We start from the raw sequence: 7,500 nt of genomic DNA, 5'->3' as shown, positions 1-7,500 counted from the left end.
TATATATATATATATATATATATATATATATATGTGTGTGTGTGTGTGTGTGTAAACACACCTTTACAGGGGTAGTTCCAGGAAAGAAAAGGCAGGAATCACTGCCACACTTTGGTTTAAAAGCTGAGTCGTGGATGAACTACTCTTGTGCATATGTTAACCTCTCCATACATTAGGCCAGAAGGCACATTTTAATTTCTGCCCATTTCTCAATATTTATAATCCGCAGTGTATCATTTACAAGCGTTATTCATTACAAACCACATTCATGACTCAGTTTCTTATACCACAACATTACACAACATTACAACGACATCAAACATCTTTTGTCTAACTTCTCACATCACTCTATCCACATTTCACATTTTTGCTTAAGACCCACTTTTACTATCAAACCAGTCACTCTCCTGTCTACTTCACCTTACACCGCTTGATTTTATCATGAAAAACATGTGTAGCTTTTTCCCTGTACCTTCATACTTCTCATAACTTTCATAACAAACGTTTGATCCCCACTCATCCTTGTCTAAAACCACACTGTTCTTCACCTCTCTCTCTCTCTCTCTCTCTCTCTTTTAGTTGCCATAATCAGTCCCTCTCTCTCTCTCTCTCTCATTTTAGTTGCCATAATCTCTCTCTCTCTCTCTCTCTCTCTCTCTCTTCTGTTTTTAGTTGCCATATTCAATCAATCAATCTCTCTCTCTCTCTCATTTAGTTGCCATAAATCTCTCTCTCTCTCTCTCTCTCTCTCTCTCTCTCTCTCTCTCTCTCTCTCATTCAGTACTTTTCACTCAAAACGTTTTCACAGATATGCACTCACACAAACTCACGACAGTGTCACCCAATTTCCCGCATTTCTAATCACTCATTTTCCTTAGTAATCACTGTCCTTAGTAATCGTTGTCCTTAGTAATCCCTGTCCTTAGTAATCACTGTCCTTAGTAAAACTGCATGCACACCCAGGTACCATTAAGAGAGATGCCACGCTATAAGGGCGAACTGGTGAGCGAGGAGGATTCTCCTGACGATCCTAAGCTGCACGTCTTCGAATACAGCAGCGATCCTTCTGCTAAGAGGTGAGTTTTTTTTATCTCTCTCTCTCTCTCTCTCTCTCTCTCTCTCTCTCTCTCTCTCTCTGAACTTTTCCTAACTTTTTTAAGAAAAAAAGGAATTAAATTATTGGTCGTTTCATAAAGAACTTTTAGTTTTCTCTCTCTCTCTCTCTCTCTCTCTCTCTCTCTCTCTCTCTCTCTCCAGATATGGGATTGCCATAAAAGTTACGGTTGTTATTTCGTCTAAATAATTATTATAGATTCTGATAGTTAAATCCGACAGTAGTTTCCTGCTACAAGATATGAAGGCAGTGAATTACTTATGACATACAATGATGATGAGTTAGAACTCTCGCTGTGATATATTACAATTTCACTAAGCTCCAAATGTTTATGTTGTCAGGCTGAAATTCATGACCTAAAAACTTATGTTAAATGTTTGAAGGGGAATTGGCAAAAGTATACTGCCCTGAAATGGAAGACTACTGTATCTGCAAAAATACAAAACTGAGAAGAATGGTAGATATTGCAGTTTTCCCTTGCCTTACTACTGATTTTGCAGACACTGCAAATGGGACCCCCCTAGATAGAGCACTGAAGAATCATTATAAAACTGCAGTAACTTGTGTATTAGTGTTTCACGAGCTCAATAGGTGGCATATCTCAATTTCTGAAAATTTTGCAGGTACTGCAGTTTTCCATTTTAGGGCTGTGTATAGACAGTTACTGATTACACCGCCCTGAAGTTAAGTTTGTATTTTGAAAAGTTTCATTAGTAGACTGTGAACAAGCTGGGAGGAATGTTCAAACAAGAAACAGGGAAGAGAAAGGGGTAGATATGAATGGAAGAGAAATGGGTCATGTAAATCTGGGGGAAAATGCAGAATGCGTAGTGACACTGCTATTATAAAAATCATCAATTAGAAAATCAAGAATAGTACGATGCGATTGCTTTCAGTGCTTTCAAGAGCAAAAGGTGTAAGTTATACAAGGAAATTAGGGTATATTTGGGATACATATAGTCTACCAATCACATTCACCAATGCTAAGTATTCTAATCGCCATAAGGAACCCTTCCCCGTATAGTGCAGCAGATTGCTGTAAAAATCGTTCAGATAGTGAAACAAGCATGAAATTTGGCACAAACATTCCTAAGACTACGCTCTCTTAGAAAAGGGCGCTGGCCACCTGAAAATCCAAGATGGCGGCTATTTTTCAAAATGGCCGCCATCTATGTTGAGATTCACTGGTTTGGGAGCATCTATTGATGGAATATGCCAGTTTTTTTTTTAAACTCGACTTTAGGTTATAAAATGTTCCATACCACACATTTTATTGAAAACCTCACTAAATGAATTGTAAACCAAGATGGCGTACAAAATGGTTGCCATAAAAGCTTTTTTTTTTTTTTTTTTTCTATCCACAGTGCTAGCAGTTGAACGCAGAGACCAACTGTTTTGTTGTGGGTATATTCATGCTTGATCAGACAGTTTAACTATTATCTTTATTTTCAACTGAAATGGTAATGGTATGGTCACATACAACATTGTCTAAGACTGTAACCATAAAAAAGAAAAGAAATACGGACCCCTAAACGCAACCAATCTATGTATGAGTCTCTCAACCTACACCTTTGAAAAATTCGAGGATGAAGGTAGGCATGGCATGACCGTTGGATGCTCAAGCTAGATTATCTACCAGAGGGCAATGTTATCTAGACTTCACATTTGCAGTGCAGAGCTGTGCAGGAAGACCCAACAGTAGCACTTACCTTTCCCGACAGCCTGCTTTGCATCCACATTTGGTAAGCTGTTGTGGCAACTCTTGGCTAAGGGCGAGTTGGTTGTCAGAAGGACTTGCCATGCTTCACCAGACTTTGCCATCCCACTCGGGTTCTCTGGCTGTGGCTGACACTGGGTGGCCTGCCCCACACACAACCAGCCTGAGTGCGCCTTGCCGGCCGGTGTGTTGGAGAGAGCTCCTGGTTGGTGGAATGGCCTCATATGCCCTTTGTTTTCTGGCAAACATATCAAGTCTAGCCTCATCCACAGTGCCAGCAGTGCTGGATCTTTCATACATAAGTGCAGTAAACCTCTCCAGGACCTTTGGGTCACTCCTCTTCCACTCTGAGAGGGTAGTGACTCAGTTTGGAGAACACAGTAGCCTCTGGAAAGATGTTCCATGTCTGCCAGCGGTCTTCTTGCCCTTGCTCCGGAGAGAGCTGGCCTTTAATATCACAACCTGTGAGCATGGAAGAAGAGCATGCCATTCACCTTCCTCCTGGCCAGAGGTTGCACAGGTCATGCACAGCAATCCAGCAGGCTCTGGCCTTGGCCATCACCACCCATGGCTTCCTCTAGCCTAGATTGTGGAGAGTGGAGAAAGCACTGGCTGCAACGACAAGAACATCTGTGTCATTTGCTTTAACCGTGATGGTCTTGGCTCCATGTTCTGTAAGCATGTTGGCATGGAGAAGATCACGGGTGTCAACTATCATGGAGAGCACTTTTCCAGTCCCTGAAGACTAGCCTCATAGAGTGGGGACAGCAGACCCTTTCAGTGGCAATGACAACATTGCTTGAACATCTGGGCAACTTTGTCTGCCAGGAACTGGAACAACTCTGTCTTGTTGGCATCGTGTCTTAGGAAATTGCGCCAGTTGGATGGAATTTTGTTCTTGTCTGTCACCTTGCGCCTTCCTCCTTGACCACGTTGGAGCCTGGTCTCAGCTTTGAGGCTGGATGTATTGTATACATCCAAATACAAGATGTGATGATGTGTACTTGCTGCTATAGGATTGTATCACAGTTAAGAAGTCATGAGTGCACCAGCCTCAAAAGGTCTCCTTTCTTTGGTATGAGAGCATGGACCAAAGCTGATCCATCTACAATGAGGACATCAGTCTTTGGTTCTTTGTCTTCTAGTGTAACATGACTCTCCAGGACCGAGATCAGCTGAGACTTCTGACATGTGTACAGCCTACCACCCTCACTAAGGGAAGCTGAGAATGTTTGATTCTCGTGCTGGAAGATTCCTGCCAGATCACATTCACAGCTCTGACAGGATATAAATAGCTTTGAGAGAAAAGCTGGCAATCCCCTCCTTCCAGAAGTTTCTGCTTTGACTGTTCTGCAAGACAGCTTCTTGCCTGAAGAAGTCAGTTCTGTTCTTCTTCTCGGCTCATAGAAGGAGACTGCATTGTTTGCCAAAGAGTCTGGCTTCTGAAATTTAGTGCGGCTCTGTCAAGGTGTGTCTGTACAGAAGTTCTGCTGAGCTGGGTGGGGCAATGTCTTTGTTGTCAATGGAATGCAGATCCTGGCTCTCTTCCTGAAAAGGACTTCCCAAGTGTTGCAAAGCCAATGACGAGCTTTGACTCTCCAGAATGTCTTCCTACTTTTGTAGAGGTGTTTGTTCATGGTGTGTTGTCTGCTCATTAGACTCCTTACTTTGAACCTCTGTTTGCGTGTACAGACACCGTGGGGATGATCTCTGGAGCAACCACCATCATCTTCTGAAAGTGCTGACGGATCTTCAGTCAATGTTGTAAATCACCATCAGCCTTTATAAGGCATTGGTCACGCTCATGAGCTTGGTCAAGAGCCATTGCTGAGAACTGGCGACTGGTCTTGTACTGTAAAGTTGCCAGCCTTGAACCTCCTTGTGCAACTCAGGTGTGAACTCTCTAGGAGTATGTCCCTGAGGTGAATAGGCAGCCAACGACATAGTTTGTATTATTGTTGGAAAAGAAGTAGGAGTATCAGCTCATGCAGTACTACAGCAGTAGAGGACAAAATTGGCCTCACGGAGGACCTGATCAGAGAATATCACAAGAGTTCATAGACAACACCATGTGCCCAGGGAACTGTGGACTCTGCTGTCGCCGAAGGTCACACCACTCCTCAAACTCTAATGCCTGCTCATTGTTGTTTGCTTTCTCCAGCTGTGGTCAGTGTATGCTGTCCTCAGGAGTTTGTACAAACTAGAGGCTGTAACCTGGTGCGTCTGCCGTGTCCTGGTTACACTTGCAGCTGACAGGAAGAAGTTTATGCAGTTCCAGATGGAAACGCTCCTGCCTCCACCAGAGCTCCTGTCCAACCACTGCCATGAAGAAGAGTACCAGAAGTATACATGCCATCTCAGTAATGCAGATCACCAAACATTACCAGATACTTGTCTTCGCCATACTGATCGAGCCACTGCCACTGCACCTGCTGCTCACGGCGCCGTTGGCTGATCAGCTGTGATTATGGGTATCTGGCAGGGTTCAGAAAATCGGTATCCTGCGCTGCATCCGTGTTTGATCGTAGCAACAGAATGAGCCTGATCACGCAGGAGAGAGCAATGAAGTTATGGTTACTTCAAATTCTGGGCTTCTCTTCATTTGAGCGTGATAGGCTGACCACGTAGATTCCTGCATCATCTATTTCCTGGGTGACTATGACCTTGTCTAGCCACTACAGTGCTCCAGTGCAAGCTGTGGCCTTCAGATATCTGTGGGTGGCTTTGGTATTGCAGTGTTTGGTGGCACAGGAGTTCTTTTGTTTGAAAGGAAGCTGGTGAGATGTTTGTGAATGTGTCCGGCAATTCAGGCACCGACCTCACTTTCTCAGGTGCAAACTGGTGCTGTCTTTCTGTCAGTGTTCTCCTTGTTTAGGGTGCTGAAATATGGAGATGCTAGTTCCATGGAAGAGTAGTAGCGTGGTGCAGATGGGTTGTGGTCGATGTATGCATCACTGCAGTAGTGAACAACCCCTTTCACTGGGGACAGACCACACCCTCCTCCACCTGTTACTAACTGTGGCATCTCCCTAACTGTACAGAGACCTCCAGTACTCTGTCATAAGAGATACTGAGGCCATACTGATGTAGCATTTCAGCCAGGTTTCTCTTTATAGTTTTGGCATGAACTGAGAGTCCCATATAGACTGGGAATGGTGTTTCTCTGTCTTTGGAGTGTCTATGAGTTGTTGCTCCTCTTTGTATCCCGGGTAGCAGTTGGGCATGCATGGAGCTGTGCAATGGCCTGAGTCTGACTTTGATGCTCCAAATCGTAACTGTGACTTGATGTCAGCCCCATGCTCAACCATCCCCTACAAACTGGAGCAGGAGAGGCACAAATTTCGTACACAGCCTCAGAGAAATGTGCCATCAAGCCATGACTGATGATCAAGTATAGACTTTCTGAGAATATTTGCTGCTGCAATGATAACTGCCTCTGAAAGATCAGATGATTGAGCAAGTGCTTTTCCCACATCCTTTTTGAAATGCAAGTAATACATCTCTGCCAGATTTATGAGCCTCAAGTTCTGAATTTCTGCCAGAAGTTTGTCTTTGAGTCTCGTGGAATTTACACTTGGTGACTCTACACCTAATTGTTCCAGACGTTGTTGGTAGAATTGTAAATGTCTATACCAGCCAGTATGACTGGATCATCTGAACAAAGGTTATTTTCAGCAATGTATGTCATCAGTTCTGACAAGAACTAGTGGATACATCTGATTCTGACTCAGTGCTACCTTGGTCTTTCTCCAAGGCTCCTCAGGTAGGACCTTTTTCTGTGTGGGGCACAAAGACAGGCATGAGTGATGCTTAAGCTCCTGTGCAATGACATCACAATCAGCCTTAAGAGGAGCTTGCCATCACTAAGTATCTGCACATTCGCAATTTCAAGTCAAGGCCTTAGTACTAGCCTGTCTGAGATCAGATGCAGGTGCCGCTTTCTCTGAGAAAATGCAAACTTCATTGTCATGACTGGTTGGCGCAGTTTTGCTGCGACTAGTCTCAGTGTTGCTGGTCTGGTCATTGGATTGCCGGCTTTCTTGCGGTCCAGTTTAGTGTTGTTAAACAACAAGCGACAGTTCACATAGTATTTTGCTGCATTTTCCTGAGTGGCCTCTATGCCATCACCTTCATCAGCCTTGCTGGATCCATTATCAGTGGCATTTCATTAATTTCACTGAACAGGAATGTTCCTTGCCAGCATTGTGTACCCATCATGGTCTGAGACATGGTAGCTTGGAAATGATATCAGTTAACCACCTCTTTTGTCCTTCTGACAAGACAACTAAACTCAGTTTGTTTCTACTGCTCAATATTGGATTGGCATCACATTTCTGCCATGATTTCACTTTTGATTAAAGGCCGAGGTTATCCTTTACCACATAAACCAGCACACATTCCTGTATGGGATTCAACTGAGTTGGTCTCCTACACCTAGCGATCATTCATCCAGTGCCATTTAAGTCCCGTGTGATCTGTACACCATCGGAATGATACGCAGACCATCATGCTGCAGCCCCATACCTTAGCTCGGCTCTCCGCTGGCACATCCTGTCTATTCAGGTGCGGCTATCTAGCTATAGCTGGTCTGAGGCTGTTAGAAAGCATTTGGGACACTAAACTAAACTATACTACAACTACTAGTCTAAGACTACAGAAGTTAGTAAAG

At 43.8% G+C, this 7,500-nt stretch overlaps 1 pseudogene; it reads left to right on the top strand.

Moving 5' to 3' along the window:
• LOC136833646 (uncharacterized) overlaps positions 1-7,500 on the top strand; it is a 47,183-nt pseudogene that overhangs the window by 11,384 nt on the left and 28,299 nt on the right.

This window comes from Macrobrachium rosenbergii, chromosome 52, assembly GCF_040412425.1.
Source record: "Macrobrachium rosenbergii isolate ZJJX-2024 chromosome 52, ASM4041242v1, whole genome shotgun sequence".
Taxonomy (NCBI): Eukaryota; Metazoa; Arthropoda; class Malacostraca; order Decapoda; family Palaemonidae; genus Macrobrachium; species Macrobrachium rosenbergii.
Note: the sequence above shows the minus strand (reverse complement) of the source record. Positions and strands in the feature narration are given on the sequence as shown.